The 25,948-nt window shown below is 42.3% G+C and overlaps 1 non-coding gene across 1 annotated transcript; it reads right to left on the bottom strand.

Annotated features, from left to right (window-relative positions):
* Nucleotides 1–11,461: 11,461 nt before the first annotated feature.
* trnar-ucu (transfer RNA arginine (anticodon UCU)) lies at nt 11,462–11,552 on the bottom strand. The gene is given in 2 exon segments: nt 11,462–11,498; nt 11,516–11,552. It is a non-coding gene; the product is annotated as a tRNA-Arg (tRNA).
* Nucleotides 11,553–25,948: the final 14,396 nt, after the last annotated feature.

Below are 25,948 nucleotides of genomic sequence, written 5' to 3'. Positions count from 1 at the left end.
GCGCATTGGGCTTGCAGTCGGTATAAACAGAGACATTTAAAGGTTGTGGGCTCGAATGCTTTAGATAAGCATTGAAGAAAGTCAGCAAGAGATTTATCAATATTCTCAGAAAAGGGAAACTGCCGAACCAACTTCCTTCTATACAGGTCACTCCCCACTTTCCCATCTGAACCACTGAACGGGCAAAATCTCATCACCATGTCAGGACAAAACAAAAACCTTTGAAAGATGCTGACCAGAGTCAGTCTGCTCAGCCCACAGGCAGGCGTCAATTGGACATATACAGTCTCCTCGGTACCTGCTCAGTCATCTTTCCGGACTGTTTCTGACAGACAGCGCTAAACATGGATGATGTGAATCTGCACCAATGAATGTCAAGACCAACACGGTTATCACAGCTGTAATGAACAGCTCCTGTTGCAGCTTTCGATCAGACAGTGGAGGATTATCACAGGCGCTCTGTCCGGATGCATGTTCCTTCAGACAGGTTCCCAGCTGGCAACATGGAATGAGCGGCTTTGTGAACATTAGCGGCTCATGGGGAGGTTTCTCACTGGTCGGACTGCAGTTCCAGTTGCAATCCCAGGCATCTCCCTTTCTCTTTCAGAATCCACCTCTGTCCTCTTGCTCATTTACACTTTTCATTGTTTCATCATGGGCGGCCGTGTCTTCAGCTGTCTGAGCCTTTCGCTCTGCAGTTCCTTCTAGAAACATCCCCACTTCACTCTTCCCTTAACGCCCCCTAAAGTCTATCAATTTTACGAATGTTTCGTTCAGCTGTCTAAATATGTGACTCGGTGTCGAATGTTGCTTGAGTACATGGGCAGTTATATTAAATCACGGTGCTGTTGCTGAAATCGCTCGAATTTGGATAAATTCGCATTCAGCTTCAATCTTCTTAAAGATTCGCCTCTATTGTCTCTACTTGCTTTGTATCGAAACAATATCTGCCATGAGGTGTTCAAAATGATGACCAGTTTGGTAGGGTAAATAAGGAGAAACTGTTTCCACTGACAGGAGGGTCGCTAACCAGAGGACACAGTTTGAATCTGATTGGGAAAAGAACCAGGAACGGGATGAGTAGAATATAGTTTAAACAGCGAATTGTTGTGAAATGGAAGCTACCTGGAAGAGCGGTAGAAGCAGATTCAATATTAATTTTCGAAAGAGAATTGGGCAAAAGAAATCTTGAAGGAAGGAGGCACAGAGCAATGGGGACAAGCACGGATCTAGGAGTAATTATATCACAAATACAAACCACAGGTGCGATGAGCTCTTTCTATCCTCTATCATTCTGTGATTCATGGATTGAAATCAGTCCTACATTCTGTAGGCAGGAAGGGTGTGAGAATCCGGCATGGGAATTGATCCCGTGGGCACAGAATGGAATCGGTAAAATATTGTTTTTTTTTGTCAGTGAATAGAAATAGTAAATATGACTATGTCTGTTTAAAAGTGGTTTGTTACTAGTTCCAGATAATTCGCGACAAAAATAAAAATACCTGGAAAAACTCAGCAGGTCTGACAGCACCTGCGGAGAGGAACACGGTTAATGTTTCGAGTCCATATGACTCTTCAACGGATAATTTGCGCTTTGCTTAAAAGGGATGTGTGATCAGTCAAGGAGCAGACTATAATATAAAAACTGAAAATGCTGGAATTACTCAGCAGCATCTGTGGAGTGCAAACGAATTAATGTTTAAATTTGGTGACACTTCTTCTGAACTGAACAAAGATAGAACTGTAACAGGTTTTGTGCAAGTGAACAAGTCCCAGCGTTAGGAATAGGTTGTAAAAAAGTGCACGTCTGTAATGGTGTGGGGGTCCGGGGAGAGTAAATTACAAAAGCTTTCACGGCCCAAAAGCCAAAGGGAGTTATACTGGAACAGGCAAAGAAATAAAAGGTGGGTCCAGATGAGGTTAAAATGGCTAGAGAGCAGCCGTCCAAGTGCATTTTATTTAGTTTTATTAATTCACGGGATGAGGGCTTCTCTGGCTGGGCCAGCATTTCTTTCCCCTCCCTAGTTGCCCTTGAGAAGCGGGAGGTGAGCTACCTTCTTGAGCCGCTGCAGTCCATGTAGTGTAAGTACACCAACAGTTCTGTTAGGAAAGGAGTCCCAGGAATTTGACCCAGCGACTGAACGGCGATATATTTCCATTTCAGCATGGTGAATGACTTGGAGGGAAACTTCCAGGTCGCTGTGTTCCAACCTATCTGCTGGGCTTGTCCTTCTAGGTGGTAGCGGTCATAGGCTTGGAAGGTGAATTCCTGCAGTTCACCTTGTCGATGGTACACACTGCTGCTACTTTGCGCCGATGATGGAGGGAGTGGATGTTTGTGGATGTTGTGCCAACCAAGCGGACTGCTTTGTCCTGGAGAGTGTCCAGCTTTTTGTGTGTTGTAGGAGTAGTATTACATCACACTCCTGCCTTGTAGACGATGGACAGGCATGGAGAGACACAATTCCTAGCCTTTTAGCTGCTCTCGTAGCCCTTCCCACTGTATGCCACTGTGCTGCCACCCCTCCTCAGTCTGTTCTACCGGTGGGACAGGATATACCCAGGGATGCGGATGGTGATGGTGGAGTTTGGGAAATAACCTGTAACTTATGAGTCTCCGTGAGGATGTCAGTCACGCTGTTGCTAGACTTGTCTGTCACACAGCTCCCTCGATGTTAGTAAGGAGGACTTTGCAGGGTCGAACAGGGAGGCTGCGATTGCCATTGTCATTACTGAGACAGATGGTGGGTTTCATTTGTTTCTTCTCTCCTTGTAAGAGCTTGTTACCAGTGAGTGGTTTGGTAGAGATGGCGTTTGAAGAGTCAACCACATTGCTGGGTGTCTGGGGTCAAATGTAGCCAGACCAGGTCAATAGATTTCCTTCCCTAAAGGGAATTAGTGAACAACAATCGACATTCATACTCATTATTAGACTTTCCATTTCTAAATTTTATTGAATTCAAATTCCACCGTATGCCGTGGCCGGATTCGAACCCGACATGACTCTGGATTATCAGTCTACCGACAATTGCACTAGCTATCGCCTCCCCGTAATTAAGGTGTTAAATAAGAAACTAAAAATTTAAAAAAACTGAAAGAAACAAATGAAACAAGAGGGAGACTGAGTTTACAATCTAAAATTACTGAACTCGTAATTGAGGTCAGCAATGTGTAGGGTGAGGTTTTCTTCCTGGAGCTTATGTTACCCTTCACTAGAACACTATAGCAGACCAAGGACAGAAAGGTCAGAGTTGGCGCAAGGTGGAGAATTGAAATGGCAAGTAACAGGAAGCTCAGAGTCAGGCTTGCGGAATGAATGGAGATTCTTCAAAGCCCTCATCCCCCTGAAGCAGATGAGAACATATTGCGGCAGCAAATATAGTACATTAAAGCGAAAGATGAAAGTGTATCACTATTTCACTTAGAAGGAGTATTTGAGGCCTTGGATGTTGAGGCACAATGGCAAGTTTTGTGTCTCGTAGGCTTGCATAGATAGGTGACGTTAAAAGGGGAGGGGATATTGACTGGTGATTGGCTTTCTTGTTGTTAATCAGCTGAACGATTGAAAAAGAAGGAAATGATCATATCACACACCTGAATTGCTAGTTCTGTTTTGTCTCTTAATTGTTGTGTATATGCAGTATTTTCTGTTTGTTATTATTTCTGATTTTCGGCATTCCCATTATTTTGCTCTGGTATCAGTGAACTTTCTGAGCTGTGTTCCGGTGATTTTGTTTTATTCTTTCACGTCGGCCACCATTTATTGCCCCAAGCGAAATTACCCTTGAGAAGCTGGCGATGAGCTGCCTTCTTGAAGAGCTGCAGTTCATGTGGTGTATGTGCACCTACGGTGCTGTTAGGGAGGGAGCTCCAGGGTTTTGCTCCAGCGGCAGTGAAGGGACAGCGATACAGTTCCAAGTCAGGATGGTTTGTGGCTCGGACAGGAGCTTGCTGCAGATGGTGTTCTCATGCATCTACTGGCCTTTTCCTCTAAGGTGCTGGAGGTCTCGGGTTTGGAAGATGCATGAAGGGATTCGAACCCACGTCTCCAGATTAGACTGCGACCTGAACTTAGACCGCTCGGCCATCCTGACTGCTGTAACGTAACCGATGGGCCACTAATCCATTGCGCTCTCCCCACAGCTGCTTTGGACCTGCTAAATGTTCCCAGCATTTACTGTTTCTGATTGTGTACATTCATTACAGGAGTTCTTTCTTACTGACAACCCAAAACTTGTCTCTAGGGCAGCTCCAGACACATCTTTTCTGTGAGCTTTAAAGTCGGCTGTTTGCAGACTAGTCACTCTGCGTCATGGCTTCCATCCTCCGCGCCCCCCTCCCAACATCACCAGCACCATCTACCATCTCTCCCCCGCTTGCTCCTAAGCCGGTTGCCCCCCTCTCTCCCTCCTTGGATCGCCTTTCCCTTCCCCCCAAATTCCCGCCGCACACCGCCCCGCCCGCACCCCACCCCTCTCTCTGTCAAATCGTATTTCCTTTCTCTGGGACCTTTCTTCTCCCAGGCTGCCCCTGGTCCGGGCTGAGGGATTGTCAGGCTGGCCAGGGCTCTTTAGCCGGTTCCATTCACAGGATAATTGACTTCAGTTTCCACCATAACGTCCGTGCTCTCTTTAACCCCCAAACTGAAATTCAGGTCAACGTGAACGTGAAGCTTGCGGACTGCGGTTTCTGCTCCTGATGTTTAAAATAAATCGCTATGTGTGTGTACAGTGAGCAGAAAGAAATTGCTGTTGTTTGTAAACATTTCTCACTGAACTCACTGTCATTCTGCTTTAACAGGACAAGTTTGAATCTCTTGATATATCTCATCTCCTTTACCCACGCTGTTTGTTGTTTCCCAAAAGAATGCTAATTAATTAGTCAACCGTTATTTCCCTTTTCACAAAACCATGTTGACTCAGTCTGATTATATTTTGATTTCCTACATATCCTGCTGTTACTTGCTTGATAATGGATTCTAACAATTTCCCTCTGACAGGCGTGAGGTTGACGGCCTGAAATTTCCAACTTTCTGTCTGCCTTCTTTCTTGACTGGAGGTCTTACGATAGCGATTTTCCAATCCACTGGGACATTGTCAGAATCTAGGGCATTTTATGAAATCACCACTGATGCTTCTACTCTCTCTCTGCAGTCACTTCTATTAAGGTCTTGGCTGAAAACCATCATTTGCAGCGGAAATGTCAACCTTTATTATTCGTTTTCCCAGTTGCTTTCTCCTCGTGACTGTGATTAACCACCTCCCCCCTCCCTTAAGTCTTGCTTTTCAAATATTTTGGGATTTTTTCTTGTCTTCTACACGGAAGGCGGGTACAAAAATTACGGTAATATTTCTGCCAGTTCCTACTTACCCATTATTTATTCTCCAGTTTCACTCTCGACCGGGCCGACATACACTACATTTAATACTTGTAGTTAAAATGCTTATAGAAGCGCTTATACATATTTTTAGACTGAATTCCGACTCGGGAGTGGGCCAGCGAGCGGAACACAGCACAAACAGTGTTCATTTCGGGCTGGGTTTGATCTGGACCATCTCCGCTGCTGAAAGTGACCTGGAGCGTCACTGGCTTTGACGTCACAGACACTGAAACTCCACGTGTGGAGCGCGTGCTCTCTGCTGTTCCGGTGTCAACAAACTCAGCCAAAAGATCTTTCCCTTACCGGAATTGTTGGCCCAAATCTTACGGCCTCCGTATCATTAGAGCCCAGACGTAAGATAGAAGACGCACGGCAGCAGCTTGTCCAATTCCCGACATGTGGACCAACTTGAGAACTGCCCGGGAAGTTTAAATTTCCAAACGCCAATTCCCCCTGCTGCATTGGACCATCTGCGAATGTCTCCGGCTCTGAGCTAGAGTCAGAGTCGTGGGACAAGTCCCAACCAATTAGCTTGCTAGTTACCTAGGAAAGATTAGACAGTTTAAGTTCTGGTTTATCACCTGGGTGATTGCACAACCGAATCCCCAGTCGTCCCTCTCCGACCACCTGACTACCCCCCGGATCTCCTGACTGGCTCCCAACACGTATGTTCACGCGGTCAACCACCTAAGCCTCCACACACACCCACCCATTCACCCACTTCACCTACCCACCAACATCATCCACTCCTGCCACTCAGCACATTATGTACCCTTGTTGAAACTGCGCTTTTTGTTCCATGAGCTGCAATTTGGTTCAATGATGTGCCTTGTGGCACTGTATCAAGCACCTTCTTAAAGTCCATGTAAACGGCACAGCAGAATTTCACTCATCTACCCTCCCATTTTCCTCCTTAAGGAAACTCCAGCCATTTAGACAAATATGTTTTTCACTGAAGAAAGTCGTGCAGGCTTTCCTCATTTGACCCATATTTATCTATGCGACTATTAATTTTGCACTCAATTATTGTATCTGGAAGTTCACCAACACCAAAGTTAAACTAGCTGGCCTGTGGTTGCTAGGCGTACCTTCACACACTTTTTTGAGAAAATGCGATAGAGTCATAGAGTCATAGACTTATACAGTACAGAATCAGGCCCTTCGGTCCATCATGCCCATTCTTCGACCACTAAGCATCTCTCTATTGCCAGCCCATTTTCCAGAACTTGGCCCTTAGCCCTGTACGCTATGGCGTTTCAAGTGCTCATCTAAATGCATCTTAAATGCTTTGAGGATTCCTGCCACCTCAGGCAGTGTGTTCCAATTTCCAACCACCCTCCTCTGGGTGACTTTTTCCCCTCAAACGACCTCTAAACCTCCAGTCTCTTATCTTAAATCTATGCCCCCTGGTTATTGACATCTCCACCGAGGGGAAACATTTCTTCCTATCTACCCTATCCATGGCCCTCATAATTTTGTATACCTCTATCAAATCCCCCTCAGACTCCTCTGCTCTAAGGAAAACAAACCTAGCCTACCCAGTCTCTCTTCATCGCTGAAAAGCTCCAGTCAGGCAATTTGCAGGTGAATCTGCTCTGCACCATCCTCAGTGCAATCACATTCTTCCTATCGTGTGGCGACCAAAACTGCACACGGTACTCCACCTGTGGCCTAACTAGCGTTTTATACAGCTCCAAAATAACGTAAGGTAAAATCAAAATACTGTACATGCCGGAAATCTGAAACAAATACAAAAGCAAAAGTTGCTGGAAAAACTCAGCAAGTCTGGCAGAATCTGTGGAGAGATAGACAGAGTTAATGTTTCGAGTCGGTATGACTCTTCTTCGGAACTAAAGAGAAGTAGGAATGTGGTGAAATATACACTGTTAAAGGGGGGTGGGACAAGTGAAGCTAGATAGAAGGCCAGTGAAAGGCGGAGGCAAAGGAGGGATTGCCAAATATATCATAAACAAAAGGCCGAAGGGGTGTAGATGATGGTGATACTGGCTAAAGGATGTGCTAATAGTGACATTAAGAGTGGAAAGCAGGATGAGCAAGTGTATGGTTGTAGTGGGGATGGGGTGGGGGAGGGGATGGTGTGGGAGAAAACGTCGAAATAGACTAAAAGGTTTGGATAAAACATGAATGGAAATACATTTAAAAAATAAAAACATAAATACGTGGGAAAATACATATATACAAATTATGAAATTAATATTTGAAAAAAGGGATCAGAAATGGTTTAGGATGGAGGAGAGATTTGAAGATCTGAAGTTGTTGAACTCAATGTTAAGTCCAGAAGGCTGTAAAAAAAACTAATCAGAAGCTGAGGTGCTGTTCCTCCAGTTTGCTTTGAGCTTCACTGGAACATTGCAGCAGGCCAAGGACAGACATGTGGACATGAAAGCAGGATGGTGTGTTGAAATTGCAAGCGACAGGAAGGTCTCGGCCATGCTTACAGACAGGCCTGTGTGGAGACCAATGTGGTCTCCTCATCAGAGAGAGCAGACACAGACCGACTGATCGCTTTGAGGGACACCTTCAGTCTATCCGCAAGCAAGACCCAGACCTTCCTGTCGCTTGCCATTTCATCACATCATCTTGTTCTCATGCCCACATGTCCCTCCTTGGCCTGTTGCAATGTTCCAGTAAAGCTCAATGCAAACTTGAGGGACAGCACCTCATCTTACGATTAGGCACTTTACAGTCTTCCGGACATAACATTGAGTTCAACAACTCCAGATTATGAGCTTTCTCCTCCACCCTCACCCCTTTTGGATCCCCTTTTTTCAAAGATATATATATTTATATATTTCCCGCCTATAGCTATTATTATTTTTAAGAGCTATTTCCATTCATTGTTTTATCCCCAGCTTTTAGCCGATTTCGATCACCTCTTCCCCCGCCCCAAACCCACCCCAAACAACAACACCCCCACCAGGACCATCTGCCACTTGCTCATCCTGCTCTCTACAATTAATGTCACCATCAGCACATCCTTTGGCCAGCATCATCATCATCAAACTCTTCGATCTTTTGTTTCTGACATCTTTTGCAATTTCTCATTTGTTTCCACTTATCACTGGCCTTCTATCCAGATTCACCTATCCCACCCTCCTAAAACACTATATATTTCAGCACATTTCTATTTATCTTTAGCTGTGAAAAGTGTCATACGGGCTCGAAATGTTAACTCTGTCTTTCTATCCAACATAACCTCCCTGCTCTTACATTCTATGACTTGGCTAATAATGGCAACTCTCCCATGTGCCTTCTTAACAACTTTATCTTCTTGTGCTGCTGCCTTCAGGGGCCTATGGGCATGTGCGACAAGGTCCCTTTGATCCTCTTTACGTCCTCGGGTCCAAGCATTCATTGTGTTTTCCCTTGCCATGTGTGTCTTCCCAAAATGCATCACCTCACACTTCTCAGGATTAAAATCCAATTACTAATGCCCTTCGCATTTTACTAGCCCATATATATCGTGCTGCAATCTAAGGCTTTCCTCTCCACTAATTACGGCACCGCCAATTTTCGTGTCATCTGTGAAGTTACTGATCATCCTTCCTCTCAATCATTAATGTACACTACAAGCAGCGAGGATTCCAGCACCGATCATTGTGGTACAGCAATCGTCACAGGCTTCCAATCGCAAAAAACAGTATTCGACCATCACAATCTGCCTCCTGTCACTAAGCCAATTTAGGATCAAATTTGCCAAATTGTCCTGGGCCCCATGGACCCTAACATTGTTGACCAACCTCTCATGTGGGACCTTGTCAAAAGCCTTACTGAAGTGAAAGCAGACTACATCAACTACACTACCCTCATCTACAAAAGTAGTCACTTCCTCAAAAAACTCAATCAAATGTGTTAAGCTTGATCTCCCCCTGGAAAAACCATAATGGCCGTCCGTGATTAATCCCAGCCTCTCCAAGTGGAGATTAATTCTGCCCCTCAGGGTTTTTTCCAATACTTTTCCTACCACTGATGTTAGACTCACGGGTCTGTAATTAGCTGGTTTATCTCTACTACCCTTCTTCAATATTGCTACCACATTCGCTGTCCTCCAATCCTCTGGCATCTCTCCTGCGGCCAGAGAGGGTTTGAAAATTAGTGTCAGAGCCCCTACAATCCCCACCTTGCCTCACATAACTGACTGGGACGCATCTCATTTTGGCCTTGGGTTAATACCCGCTGAAACCGTTCATAACTCCTCCATTTCAATGCTGATTTGTTCAAGCATATCTCAGTCCTCCTCCATGATCATAACACCTATATCCCTCTCCATAGAGAACACAGAGGAAAAGTAATCATTTAAAACCTCACCTACGCCCTTCAGCTCCACGCACAGTTTGCCTGATGGGCAAACTAATGGTCCCTAATGGGTCGTACTCGTTCCCTGGTTATCCACTTGCCGTTTATATATTCATAAAATGCCTTGGGATTGTCCTTTATCTTGCCTGTCAGTGTATTTTTCATGTCTCCTCTTCGCTCTCCTAATTAAATTTTTAAGTACCTCCTTACACTTTCTCTGCTCCTCCAGGGCTTCTGCTGTTTTCAACTCTCCATATCTGCCATAAGCCTTTTTTTATCTTTCTTATACAATCCTCTGTGTCCCTTGACACCCAGAGTTTCCTGCACATGTTGTTCTAACCTTTCACATTTGCGGGAACATGTTGTCCCTGAACTCTCATTGTTTCCTTTTTGAATGACTCCCACTCTTCTGATGTAGACTTTCCTTTCAGTAGCTGTTCCCAGTCCACTTCGGCCGGATCCAGGTTATCATATTGAAATCGGCCTTGCCCCAATTCAGGGCCTTTATTTCCGGTCCACTTTTGTCCTTTTCCATAACTACCTTAAATCTTGCAGAGTTATAGTCACTGTCCCCGAGATGCTCCGCCATTGAATCTTCTGCCATTTGCCAGGCTTCATTCCCTAGGGTTAGTCCCATTACCACCCCTCCTCTTGTAGGACCTTCTGTGTGTTGGCTCAAATAGCCCTCCAGGGTATACTTTAAGAATTCCGCCACCTCTAAGCCTTTCACACTAAGACTATCCCAGTTAATATTGGGGAAGTTGAAGTCCCTTACTATTACTGTCCTATTACTTATACACTGCTCTGAAAGTAGCCTACAGTTCTGCTCCTCTATCTCCACTTGAGGTTTTGGAGGCCTATAGTGCACTTCCAGCAAAGTGACTGCCCACCTTTTGTCTTTAATGGCCTCCTCCGAGTAATTTTCTAAGATACCATCCCTCCTGACTGCAGTAATTGACTCCTTGATTGATATTAGAATGCCGCCTCCTCCTTTGCACCACCATCGCCGCCACCCCCTCCCCCGGCGGCACGCCTGAAAGTTTTATACTGTGAAATATTGAGCTGCCAGACCTGCTCTTCCCCTGTTCATGTCTCTGTGACAGCTAGGATATCATATTCCCATGTGTTAATCAACGCCCTCAATTCATTTGCCTTACTTGTAAGACACTTTGCATTCAACTAGATGCAATCCAGCCTTGCATTATTCCCTTGTGCCTTAACAGGTCTACATTTGCTATGCCTTCAAAACTGAGTGAGTTGTGTAACATTTGCAATTTTCTACTCCACTGGGACACCCTTGAGTCAAAGGAAAATTGGAAAAATATGGCCTGTGCCTCCGCAATTTCCACTCTTAATTCCCGCTGCGTCACATCCGCTACCGGTGCCTTATCAACTTTGATGACAGGTAACCTCTCCAAGGCCTCCTTCCTTTCAATTTTAAACCTAACTAGCGTCTGAATTACTACATTTTTACTATGGCTTGGGCAGCACCCATTCCTCGATTAAGACAGATGCAAAGTATTCCTTTATTACGTCAGCTATGCACCCTGTACCCATGTGTAGATTCCTACTCGTTCTCAAAGCGGCCCTAATCCTCCTTTTTCCACCATTTTCACACTTCGGTGGCGAGATTTCTCCTTTTAAGTGGTTCAGATTGGAAAACGGGCTGTTACTGGATTCACCTGTACAGAAAGAGGTTGTTGGCAGCAATTTCCCTTTCCTGAGAGTATTGATCAACCAGTTGCTGAACTTTTGTCTAAAAATCGACTCTGGTGGGATTCGAACCCACCAACCCTTGAATCTTTTGCTGATAATAACTAGAAGTCCAACACGCTATCCGTTGCGCCACAGAGCCAGACATATAATAGCGTCCGTTCCATTCCACACAATGGAATTTCTGACATTTTAGCACAAAAGTTATTGAAGCTCAGCAAATTGCTACAGTTGAACCGTGACGACATTTCAAAAGTGTTCATTACCTGTAAAGTGTTTTGGACATCCAGTGCTTGTGAAAAGAGCTATAGAATTTCAAGTGAAATTACAATTCCTTCACAAGGACATATTCAGGTTGGAAAACTGGGCGGGCAAATGGTGGCTTAATTTTTTGGCAGAGAAGGGTGAAGTGATTAATTCTGGTCGGAAGCACACGAGGAGAAAAGACAAAATAAAATTTACAATTCCAAAGAGGGTGCAGGACCAGGGGGCATGATGTACACTGGCATAAATCATTCAAGGTGGCAGGACAGATTCAAAGATCTGTTAATGAAGCAGACAATATCCTGGGCTTTATGACTGGGAGCATAGATTACAAGAGCGAAGTGGTTATTTTGCAGTTGTAAAAGACAGTAGTTCGGCCACATCTGGATTATTGTGCCCAGTTCTGGGTATCACACTTTAGGAAAGATGTGATGCCATTGGTAAGCATTCAGTAAAGTTTCACGAGAATATTTTGGGGTTGAGGAACTTAAACTACTTCGATTGATTGGAGAAGTTGGGAGTATTTACCTTGGAGAATGGAAGATGACTGGAGATTTCATAGAGTTCTTCACAGTCCTGAGAGGCCTGGAGAAAGGGTTGGTGATGTATTTGGACATGAGCTGCTTGAGTATCTAAGGAGTCCTGAATGGTGCTGAACGTTGTGCAATCATCAGTGAGCATCCCCAATTCTGCTGGAAGGAAGGTCATTGATGAAGCAGCTGATGATGGTTGGGCTAGGACCTCACCTCGAGGAACTGCCGCAGTGATATGATGGAACTGAGATGATTGACTTCCAACAACCACAGCCATCTTCCTATGTACTAGGTATGACTCCAACCAGCAGAGATCTTTCCCTCAGATTCCCATTGATTCCAGTTTCGATGGGGCTGCTTGATGCAACACTCAGTCAAATGCTGTCTTGATGTCAAGGGCAGTCACTCTCACTTCTCCTCTGGAGTTAGGTGTGTGCTGAAGGACTGCGGGGAGGAAGTTGTTTTGTCTGCCCACCTAAGCTGAATGTTGGCATTGAGGGTGGCAGTCAGATTCCGATGAGAGGGTGACAGCCTTTCACTCAGTTTCAATGCTGCAGATCAGACCTTGCTGCTGCGTTCCCAGGAGGCGGTGATCTCATTCTTCAAGCAAAACGCTTACATCGAGGACAAGTTGCTCCATTTTAAATAAAATGAAGATGTGGGTTGTTCAACGCTGATTGGCATTTATTAATTTCTGAATCCTGGAGTAACAAAGCGGTTTGTAACTGCAAATTTTAAAAAAAACAGGTGGAATTCAGAATATTCAGGCCAAGAGCTTCACAATTTCCACTATTACATCCCTCAACATCATTAGGTGAATTCCACCCTGTCTGAGTGACGTTAAGAATGGCCAGATTTCCTAGTATATATTCTTTAATAAGGGTTATATGTAAAAAAAAAGTCATTTGCTAATTCTCGATAGAGGAAATAAGCACTTTTATTGAAGAGGGTTTAAAGGAGGGGAGCGAAGCATTTGTAATAAAGAAGTACAATTAGTGAAAATAAAAGTAACAATAATTGGAATGGAGGGGCGGGACTAATTTATGGACTGATTGGAAAATTCCAATATCTTAAAAAATGAACTCGGATAGATGCGATTCAAGGAATTATAATGTTGTAATGTAGAGTATATGATCTTGGTGAGGACTCGGTAAAATCGTTCAAGAGAACACCAAGACCTTAGAGGGCGTGCAGTCGAAATTTACTGGAATGGGATCAGTATTGAGGGAATCGGTATTCGAATGGGCTGAAATATAAAAACTGGAAATGCTCTTCTCATCGTGGAGAATGTTAAGGGAATATTTAGTACAGGTATTTAAGATCAGCCCAGATTTTTACTTCTTATACACATTAAACAATATTTTTCCCATTGATGGAATGTTCGAAAACAAATAAACAGCTAAAAAAATCTGCATGAATCCGCTTTTGTCCTCAAATTAATTCGTCAAGAAATGTTTCACACTGCTCCATTCCAAACAGTCCCTAACTTGATGTGATAGAATTTATTCATTTATTTATTTATTTTTCTTACAGGAGCTGCATTTCCAACATCGTGGAGAATGTTAAGGGAATATTTAGTACAGGTATTTAAGATCAGCCCAGATTTTTACTTCTTATACACATTAAACAATATTTTTCCCATTGATGGAATGTTCGAAAACAAATAAACAGCTAAAAAAATCTGCATGAATCCGCTTTTGTCCTCAAATTAATTCGTCAAGAAATGTTTCACACTGTTCCATTCCAAACAGTCCCTAACTTGATGTGATAGAATTTATTCATTTATTTATTTATTTTTCTTACAGGAGCTGCATTTCCAACATTGCACACCTTGCTACTTTTTCAAAACCGCCTTGCCACCTCGTCAAAGCTGAAAAAAAGAACATGAGACCATGACTTAAAGTTTAGTTCGGAGCTGAGGGGAGGATAAGATGAGGGATTGTGAAGCCGTTGTATTTTTCACACCTTGATTCGAATCACGTCATTGTTGCTAGATATTGGATATATTTTTGTTAATTGCTTCTTCCTGTTTGGTTGCATTTTGCATAAAATAGGCCTGGAATCCGATGCTTGTCAATATCTCAGTGGAGATTCTGGAATTGTTCAGGCTTCATCAAAATTAATACTGAGCTATTACACTTCTTTACCCAGATTTTTTCGGAATGATGATCAAAGAGGATTCAGGAACGGCAGCAACATTTTTCCTTCCCTTCCATTTTTCGGATTTACACTGGCAGAAAGAAGAACAGGAAAAGTTAATGGCAATGGAGCAGAAAAATACCATTGTCCTTACGGAACACATTTAGTTTGGCATTTTCTTGATAAGTCCAGCGAGTGAGCAAGTTTTAGTAAATGAATTTTAAAGTGAAGGGCAATCGAATTAAACCTATGAAAGGTAGACAAAATGGTTCATGTTTGGGGTGAGATGGTCGAAACTTTTGAGGAGCAGAGAGAGATGTACAGAAATAATTAAAAACTAGTGGACATGAATCTAAAAGTAATGTCACAAGGCTAATAGGATACGGAGTATTGGGAATCAGTCCACAGTTATATAAAACTGCCCTCAGTTGATGACAACAGGCCTCAGGAAGATGAGGCTTTGGAGTGGGAGCAGCAGAATTTCATCAGAGTGATTAGAGATTCAAATGGCGAGGACAGATTGCAACGACTAGCCCTGTAATGCCTTGAATATCAGAGATTAAGGGGTGATCTGACTGAGATATGTTTGATGATTAAATGATTTGACAGGGTAGATAGAGAGAAACTACTACCTCTGTTCGGGAGTGAAGGGGGTGTTGTCAGTGGTGGGGGTGGGGGAGTAATCACCAAGGGGGCATATCTTTAAAGTTAGAATAAAGCCTTCCAGGGGAGATTTCAGCAAGCACTTCTTCACACAAAGGATGGTGGAAATATTGAACATTCTCCCTCAAGCAGCTGTTAAAGCTGGGGATCAACTGAAAATTTGCAAACTGAACCCGATGGCTCTTGTTTATTAAGCGTTTTAGGGATTACGAAGCGAAGGGGTATAAATAGAGCTAAATTACAGAGCAGTCATGAGTTCAGTAAATTGCAGAACAGACGTGAGGGAAGATTAGTTTACTTCTGTTCCTAAATCCCGATCTTCATAATCCTGGACTGAACAGGTTTTCATACTATCACCTAGTCTGTACATGTTGCCTGTTAAGTTAATTCCTCCACCCCCTCTTCATAGAGAAAAACAAACTAAACCTGGAAGGAACTGAAACCACGTGTTAGCTTTTGTTGGCCCCATTATTCTCTTAGTATTGACAACCTCTAGTGCTAAGCTACAATTTAACCGCAACCCAGCTCCCAGAAAATCCTACAGGGAATAAAAAATACCCTCTCCAACCTGCATTTCCCAGATTTTACATGCTTCCAACCCTTTGATAATCCTTTATAATTTAAATCCTCACAAATCGGTCCATTGACAACTTCCATGGTGATTTGGGGAATAGTCATCAGGGGAGCAGAATTAGAAAGCAGTTGTTCTCCTCACTGTTAATATTCTCTCAATGTTTACATCCCTCACTGATTGGATGGAGAAGTGAGCTTGTATCAGTCCTGTGATGGACAAACCTGCTCCGTGTTTCAAACATTTTCTGTGTGTTTTTTTTAAATTTCAAATGCGAATTTTCCATTGAAACACGGGAAATGGTGTTCAAACTGCTCCCAGGTACTTCTATTAGCTGTGAAACAAGACAATTCCGATTCCCGCACATAATGAAGCCAAGCGGAGGAGATACCTGTATCACAATGATCACATATAGGAGCTGATGAAGGGTCTTTTCTGAAGATCGATGTGTCCGTGTGTGAAGCTGGAAAGGGAGTTTGGCTTTCTACATTAAACATTGACCCTTCAGTTCGTTCTTTGTGTGCAGGTGCTTCTGGTGGTGTTACTGAATCAGGAATGTTGCTCAGGAAAGCAGGAGGATTCACAGCACTTCTTTCAATAGTGCTGAGAAACCGTTTAACTCTTTAAAAACCTGCTGCCAGTTATTGCTCAGGATTATGCTGAGCTGGGACAGCGAGGTTATTTAATTAATGAAATCATTACTTCTTCCTTAAAGCAATGGTCCCTGACATGAATGTATAAAAATCTTCATATATATGTTTTTCTGGTTCATTATGAAGTGATTTTATGGGGTAAGTATAGTTGGGTCTATCTCCATGCGATGTAATTACATTTGGAATCACATAGACTGATGGGTTTAACTAATTGAAATAGCTTAGGTGCTTGGCCTGCTAATGGGTAAACATCGATGCTGGCTTAGTATGTAAGGAGTGAAGAGAATTTGCATTTTTAGATAAATGAAGAGATATTTGGTTTTCAAAGGAATTTCAGTCGGTTTACAACTAGCCAGATAAACAAGGGTAAAGATAGTGTTTATTTTTTTTTTCCCAAAGGTTATTGCAGATTGTGGCAACATGATTTTTTATTATATATTATGAGGAAGAGACGGTTTCAAAGACATGTAGGGGGATATGATTTACATATTAAAAATAGAGAAACATATATAAAGGAGAATGGAAGTTATCGTGGAAGAAAGCCATGTAATATCTAACAGGAGTGTGTGCAGCAGCCTTATTGAAGCCTCGAGCATTTGTGCATAAGTCTGCTGTCGAATTAAATGGGAGTTGGAGAAAAACCACTGTCCAGAGTATTGTGAGCCTGCTGAGTCTTGCTGTGTCTGCTTTAAATCTAAAATCTATTTTGGACCGTTGCCAGAAAGGAAGTGGAAGTCAGGTTAACTAGGAAATTGAGGAGTTAATATAGTAGTAATTGCAGCCTTTTGTATGTGCTTGACATCTTTTATCTTCAAAAAATATTTTAATTTAATTTTAAAAATCTCTGAAGGTCCTGGTGGATTTATTACTTCCGAATTCAGTGCACACATCTCATAATAAATACAAATTTCAAAACCGTTGTGATAGCGCGGCCAAGTGTTATTCGTGGATTTGGTCCAACTGGCACACATCATCTGCCACGTCATAACAGGGGACAGGGTCTCCATTTAATATGACTTTTTAAGGAGCGCAGCTCCAACAGGGCAGCTGTCCCTCGGTACTGTAGTGGAGCATTAACCTTCCTTGTTACACACACATTTTGGCTTTGAATTTGAAGGCACACCCTTGTGTTTCAAAGCCGAGTGCGACCAGGTCAGGCCCAGTGAAAGTGTTTAAGACATCGTCCAATCCACAGTTGCATGACTGGGGCAATTATGGGGTCATCCCCTGGCAGGTCACGTGACAGATGGGTCCAAAATGCATCACAACCAGGTTTGTGACTTGATTCAAACCCAAACTCCTGTCACAATGTCTTTTCAAATAAATCTGTCGTCTGCTTGACAACACAGCAGTAAAGCTTTGTGCATGGCCATGAGGAGCGCTAGGGAGACATGTAAAAATATTTCTGCTTCAATAAAATAGATCAACAATCATTTAGAATGAATTCCTGTGAGGAAAAGTCGAGTTATTACTGAGAAATCTGCTGAGAGGACTTCATTGGACAACAGAGAAATCAGGTGAAGAATCCAAATAAATCGACACCAGTGAACAAGTCAACATCAAAACTGAATTAGCTCTTGTGAAGATCAATGAGTAAAAGCTGAGAGCTCAGTGCATCATCAGTTCATCAAAAAGAGATATTGGCTGGATAAATCATTCAGTTTAAAACAGGATATATTGAACTTAGTGGAATAGACACGTCTTTGAAGAACACGTCAGTCATCTCTAGATTTTTCAATGAAAATTTCCAGTTTGCTGAAACATGGAATTCAACTAACTTATAATTACAGAACAAACGAGTTGGTAATTCAAACACAGACGGTACCTTCAGATAAATTAAATGGAACAATTAAATTACAAATAAGAACTCGAGTGACCTGCTGCGAGCTGAAATACAGAGAGAGTGAATTGCAGGGAAGAGTTTAAAATATGGATTTGTTGAGAGTAGGGATAAAGTGCAGAGGGGGAATGAGCTACTGTGTAATCTCAACCGAGTGACAACAGCGAAGGTACAACTGGGAAGTAGCGGAATACTCAAAATAATGAGAATTTTAATTAAATAGGCAGCTCATTTCAGTGAAATATTAGGACAACTGAGAGATGTTGCTTACACATCCTGTGCTCTGATCCAAATCAGGCTGATGATAAATTCAATAATACATCAGAGAACCAAGCAGAATACAGAAAGTGCAGAGGAGAAGAAGGAAATTAGGTCAGCAGAGAGAGTGCATGAGAAAAAAGTAGCAGGTAACACACGGTAACACGTTGTTATTACTTGATTATTACCAACAAATTGACAGTTACTGAAAGGAATGCTGATCAGGAGAGCCTGTTGAGGCAGAGGGGATGGCTGAATTACGACATGGCAGGAGGAATTAGATGATGAAATAATTGGTGTTGCAAGGCCAAATGGACAGGTAAAAGGAACAAGTAACAAAAAGCTGAGATGTCTCTAAACGAGTGTGAATGGAGGAATGATGAACAGCTGCTATCCGAAAGCAAAAGCAAAATGAGATTAAATCCAAATGTGCAAAGGGAAAGGAATCAAAATGGAGGGGGCTGCCGTTACAGTATTAAGAATATTAGAGTTTGGAGCAGGATTAAGCCATTCAGCCCCTAGAGCCTATTCTGCCATTAAACAAGATCATGGCTAATCTGATTGTGGCCTCAACTCCACTTTCCTGTCTGTCTTGACTCCCTTGTAGAATCTGTCCAACTCCACCTTGAATATATTCGTTGATCCAGCCTCCGCTGCTCTCTGGGGAAAATAATTCAAAGACTAACGATCCATTCCTCCTCATCTTCATCGTAAATAGGAGACCCATTTTTTTTTCTTTAAACTGTGGCCCCCTAGTTCACATTGCAAGTGTAATTCTTAGCACAACTGGGATTGTTTATTAAGTGTTGTTCAATGGCGGAATCAGAGTGTGGAGAAATGAACAGCCTGGTGGAGTATATGGTAGGATTTACTCTCATGGTTCACTGTGTCCACGTATACATGGGCTACCAAAGACACAGAAAAGTTGTTTCCCTTTACACCCTATCTCATTTCTGACTGATTTTTCACAACATGAATTGACTAAATGGTTGAGTGTTTTGCTATAGGATTTGCATATCGATGGCAATGCCGTGTACATATGTGTGTTGTTCGACTTTGCTAGCCTCTTGATAAATGTACTACTCAAGGAAGCCATTCACAATTGCACCCCACCAATATTTCATGATGATCTAGTCTCACGGCCATTGTCTGAATCTGTATTCATTGAACATGTGAACTCAGCAACTCATGCAGTTGATTTCAGTTTTAATGACACTATCTATGCCCGAAGAGATGATGGGAACCCATGGGATCCCCTCTCGGCCGCGCTCTTTTAAACGTCTTAGCCCATTTACACGAGAAACATGTGTTCAATGCAATAACCCCTCACCTCCTATCCCTTTCATATTTATGATACTTAGATGACACGTTTTCTACATCTGCATCTGTAGCTGCCGTCAGAATTTCCTGTGACATCTTAATGGGCTCCAACCTGCTCTATTCTCATTGAAATTGACCAGTCAAATGAGCCCCCCTTACCTCAATGTACTAGTTGTGAAATATGCCAATGCGTTCTCTACTACTGTCTACTGCTAGCCCACCGCCACTGTTCAATGTACACGGTGGAATCCGACAGCTCCATGAGCTGTAAGGTTTTCGGCAAACACAAGGGTAGGGGTCGGGACATTTTCTAATCGTGAAAAATGATGCCAAATTAGCGCCACTCAAAGGTATCCTGCAGAATAATGGCTACCTCGATAAGGTAATTGCTCGCTGTATATCACACAAACACATCAATGGGACTAATCCCGCTACTTTCTGTCCTGGAAAAGTGTCCAGTCTACCTCACACCACCCTGGAACGTGAACAACTAATGAAGCTTATCCGTTTCACGATGCTACTGTGCAGTTGCAACACGAGTGATATTCTTCACTAACATGATGCTGCTGTCAAGACTAAAAAATGATCTGCCAACAGGACAAATGGCTAATGTAGTAAATGACTTTCATTGCGGATGGGATGCGAGGTCTGTGGCCATGTGCCTCAATGATTGATGGATCGTTTCAAACAGCCTGTCCCTTCAGTTCTTTACAACAAGCAAAGTACTGACCGTACACAACAAGCTCGTGCCTGAAACGCTCAGAAACTGGTATCCAACACTGGATGTGATTTCACAGATGGCCAGCACTTACTAATAAATCCCGATTGTGCTAAGACTTCCAATAATAACTGTCACGATCCCAGCTGTAGCTTTCATTTGAAAATGGCTGACATGTCAATAAAGGGGTCGGATGTTTCGTGATTTTGGGGAACAAGAAATACAAAATGTGTTGGTAACTATGTGCATAGATAGATATAAAGATATTATATATATATACATATATATATATATATACATACATATATGTATATATAAATTTATGTGTGTGTGTATTTTTCGTGTAAGGAATGCAGAGTGGTTCTAGCTTCACGAATTTGTTTTAATGAGTTCTAGGGCCGAGAAGTCTGAGTGGGTCCCTGGATGACAGGTCAGTAAAGGGGTTAGATGTTTATTGATTTGGGCGTGGGGCGGGGGTGCTACACAAGTCAGATCCCGGAGAGGCAACTCGCTGGATAGAACAATACAAATTATTTTTTAAAGAAACCGTGGAGGAAAGTTTCTGAAGAAATTCACAGATGTCTGTTCAGGAACATTGAACACAAATAATTAAATATTTATTAAAACAAGAAAAATGAACTATATTACACTGGACAAAAAAGTCGGAAAGAGCTCAACACAAACACAAGAAGGTGATTCAATTTTTCAATATTCCTTTGCCCAGCAATAACTTTACAAATGAATAAACCAGTGAAGAGTTACCACGAGCTTGACACAAAGGCTTCTTGCTTGGGGCTGGCACACCTGCAAACTCTTTTCTTCTGGTGAATTATTGAGCATTCATCTGGTCCTCCTGACTCACGACTTATCCCATCCAAAATAACTGCGATTTAAACTCACTGTTTCAGTAGCAACACCACTGAACTAATCACGATAGTGATTTCTATAACTGACTTTGCAGTTGACTATTGTCCCACTAGTCTTGTATTTTCTGTTGTCAAGAGCCTAAAAGTCCTTGTTTTAACTCTTTGAAGCACATTGAACTCGTCCCTGTCTTTTTTTGTCTCGGTGTTGTTTGAACACCCTGGGTTGGAAGCAGCCGAATTTTTCTTCCATTTTGTGTTTCTTCTACCCTCCCCCCACCCTCCACCCCCGTCCCACGCCCAAATCAATAAACATCTAACCCCTTTACTGACCTGCCAGCCAGGGACCCACCCAGACTTCTCGGCCCTAGAACTCATTAAAAAAAAACTCGTGAAGCTGGAACCACTCTGCATTCCTTACACAAAAAATACACACACACATAAATTTATATATACATATATGCGTGTATATATATATATATATATATACATATACATATATATCTTTATATCTATCTATGTACATAGTTAACAGCACATTTTGTGTTTCTTGCTCGCCAAAATCACGAAACGTCCGACCCCTTTATTGACCTGTCAGCCATTTTCAAATGAAAGCTATACATTGTCCCTAACACAACCTATTTAAAATTATCTGTCATGCTTACCGTGTACCTCACTTGCACATGCTAGGAGATACATATATTCACTCACAAGTCCACTATCATGACAAACAAAATGAAGATGTCCACGCATTGCACGCCCTGCAACTGATGGAAAACTTGGTGGACAATCATTCTCTGATTCATTCTAAGGGAAATGCCTGGACCAATCAGAGTCGACTTGGCCGGTTTGAATTTAGATAAAAACTTGGCAGTTAACTCTTCCCTGTGGCATTCCCATGTCAACGCCTCTACCAATCAGCCTATACTTGCCAACAAATCAGTGTCCCCTTCTCATGTAATCTAAATTGTTGTTCCCTTCAAGATTTGGTAAACATGCATCTGTCCTGAAAGTTAATGCGTTCTCAATGAATGTTCTAATATTTGTTAATATAGTGTCAATTGCATTGCTTAGGTTAAGCAAAGCGGGTGATGGGTATCATTTGTCATTGTGCACATATACATAGGGGATAGCTGGGACACTGGGTTGAGCGGCATCAGAGCTGTGAGACTAAACAAGTAAATACACTTTGTCAATAAATACAAGCTCTGTGTCTTGGTTTCGGCTTCACCAACTGGTTTGGGTCCTATTACACTGAAGAGGGCAAGACAAAAAACTTAATCTGTGGTTACCCTCCTTAGAGAAGAGGAAGGTGTGAGGAGATTTGCTAGAATTATTCAAAATAATGAGTGCTCTCGACAGAGTAGATAGTGAGAAACTGTTCCTGTGGGCAGACGTCACCGATTTATGGTAGTTGGCAAAAGTACTGATGGAGACATCAGGAAAAATCTTTTTATGCAGTAAACCATAAGGATCTGCAATTCACTGCCTGAGAGCGTGCGAGAGACAGGAGTAAGTGGGATTGTCAGAAGGGAATTGAATAAGCGCCTGAAAGGGGAACGTTTGCTGGGCTATGAGAATAGGGCTGGGGATCATAAGTAGCTGAGCGGCTCTGATGGAGAACGGCAACAGACAGGAAGGGCCCAATGGCCTCTTGGTCTGCTGTAACAATGCTAATATTGTATTTACATAAGTGCAGGATTCATTCTGTCTCACTATATCTCTGGTAAAGGATTTGAGTGTCTGATTCATTATGTATCTGTTAGTCTCTGGGGGGGTGTTTGAGTCTATGATTCACTCTGTATTGCTCTCTCTGGTACACCACGTGATTCATTATGTATCTCTCAAACTCTGAAACACTTTGGAAATCGGCATTCATTTTACCCACAACATAATCCATTGGGCCATCTTGTCTAATCATACATTATCCCACAAGATCCTCCACCCATAATATTTCATGTAACATTGTCTGCTGATCCATTAAGTCCATTCTCCCTCTTATACTTACCTAGCTTTCCCTTAAATACAACAGTGCCAATCGACCCAACTGATCAAGACGACAACAAGTTCCAAATACTACAGATTCTATAAGTTATATTGAATGCTTTATTGGATTTAACACTTAAATCTCTGTGTCGACCCTATTAGATCCCACCAGTTATTCCACATGTTGACCTGTTTCTGCAACGCCAACCGTTCATTTGAATTCGTTCCGCTCTGTTGCAGTTCTCCATTCTGGCCTGTAGATGTCAGCACAGACTGGTAGAGTGAAGTTTACAGATCAGGAAGGGACAGCAAGACTTCTTCACATTATAGTGGAAGGGAAAGGGAAGGGCTGACAAATACTGACGGTGGATGTGGCATTTTACTATATTTTGTGATACAAGCAGTAGCTATAAGGTTGTACCAAAGCCGTCAGCATGTTGTACGTGAGGGTGAGATGCATTCTTATCGGCCCTTCTCTGATCCAGTTTGTGAACGTGCGATCCATTCTGTATCTGTCACTCACTGGCACTATGTGAAAGAAATTCTGAACCTGTCAGTCTTGCTTACTGTATGTGAGTGTGGATACATTCTCCATGGGGCTCGAGGTAAATGCTGAATTCATTCCGGATCTGTCAATCTCTGGTACAATATATCTGTCTCAGGTTATACTCGCTTTCAGAATTTTTCGAACTGATAATTGAATTGAGGTTTGAACTTACATCTGAGATATATTTCAGGACACACGACTGGAATTAATAGTGCAAGTTATAAATCCATGGTGTGTGCGAATATTGTACTGGCAATTAACATGAATCTCAGTGTACATCATTGAGGTTAAGTCTGTCAGTTTGTGACTGGAAACATGTCAATATTATCTGATATTTAAATTGCAGCTAAGGCAGCACAATTGTGGGATTGACCCAGTGATAATTTGATAGCGGGTGAGCACTTCGACTGGGATTTACGGACACCCCCGTCTGCAGGGCCGAGTTTGTGTGACATGGAGACAACATCTATCTCTCATGCTCTGTTTTATTGATGGACGTAAAATGACTCTGGAACTATTTATGCTGTCTGAGACAGTTAAACTGATGACCTCTCTGCGTCTCTGTGCTCTGTCAGTGACAATGTACATACTGTGTGTGAGAAGGAGCTGGCAGGAGTCTTCATCCTAACTTTGGTGGAGGAAACATCACATTTATTCTTCTCCCTTCCATTATTTGCCTGTTTGATAAAAGTATATTTTTGAACTCAAGTACAGGTGAAGTAGAAGATACAGATTCCGTCGGTTTATTCTCACTATTAATAATTATTATGAATACTTTGAGAGGCTGTAGCCAGATTCTAGCTCTGATTGGATAGACCGTTCTCAACACAATTATCAACTAATTAGAGAGCCAGGTGGAAGAAACTGTAAGTTCTAACAGGCTTACATTTTCATATTTGAAAAGCCCGCCAATTTCAGGTCATGTGAGAATAATTCTATTTCCAGCAGTTTCTGGTATTGAATTTAACTTTGGGATTCGTTCTGTAACTTCTAGTTCCGGGAGCTGTACATGAGTGAGATTTATCCTGTATCTCTCACTCTCCATTTTTTTTTCTGTGGTGGTGGAATTCATTTTCTAGCTATTAATCTTGTACCGTGTGAGTGAAGGATTCACTCTGCATCTATAAATCTCTGAATTGAATGTGTGTGAGATTTTGTATGTGTCTGTCAGTCTCTGTTTCTATATACAAGTTCTGATATCAATCTGTACCTCCCAGTCTCTGCTCTGCTCTGCGAGTGTGGTCACATTCACTGTTTGCCACTGTTGTGTGTGACTGTGGGATTCATTCTGTGATCATCAGCCCTTGGGACTCAGCAAGTGTGAGATTCACTCTGCATCTCTCCATATCTCTTCCATTATTAGGTTAATTCTGTAACTGTCATTCACTGGGGTTCCATTGTTCTGGCCTTAATTCTGCTTCTTTTAGTCTCTGGTTTGGCACGTGAGTGTGGGATATATTGTCTATCTGACTGACTCTGATGCTGAATGTAACAGGTAATTTAACTTTGTATCTATCAGGCTTTATCTGAAAGAGCTTTTAATTGTGTATCTGTCTGTCCGTGGTACTGTGTGCGAGCATGAGATGAATTATGTACCTGTCATTCTATGGAACTAAAAGTGATTTAGTGATCCATTCCATCCGTCAGTCCCCGGAATTAAAAGTGAATGTGGAACTCATTCTGAAGCTGCCGGTTATCTGGAAGTGAGTGTGAGTTTGATGTCATCAGTGCAGTCATCAGTCTTTGACTACATGTGTGCTTTATCCATTCTGTATTTCCCAGCCTCGGGTCCTGTATCCAAATGTTGATTTCTGTCTGTATCTGTCAGTTGAAGTACTGTGTATGAATGCAGGATGAACTATATGAATTTCATTCTCTGATACGATGTGTGTGCGACTCAATTTGCTTCAACATGTGACCTGTGAATTTTTTTAAAGTGTTCTATTCCGTGCTTCCTTTCAGTTTCCTGTGAAGTGTTATATTGTTGCATTCAATCTATATGTGTCCATCTCTTGTGTTGGATGTGAATGTGTTATTCTTTCTGTATCAGTCAATCCCAGGTAATTTAAGTGAGAGTGGAATTATTTCAAACCCTAACGTCTGTGACTGTGGCATTCAGTCTTTAGTTGTCCATATCTGGAAATAATTGTGCGGCTGAAGTTGATTTTAGTTTGTCTTCATCT

The sequence above is a fragment of the Cetorhinus maximus genome, chromosome 31, assembly GCF_964194155.1.
Source record: "Cetorhinus maximus chromosome 31, sCetMax3.hap1.1, whole genome shotgun sequence".
Classification (NCBI taxonomy): domain Eukaryota; kingdom Metazoa; phylum Chordata; class Chondrichthyes; order Lamniformes; family Cetorhinidae; genus Cetorhinus; species Cetorhinus maximus.
The sequence above is the reverse complement of the archived record's forward strand: the minus strand, read 5'-3'. Positions and strand labels throughout refer to the sequence as shown.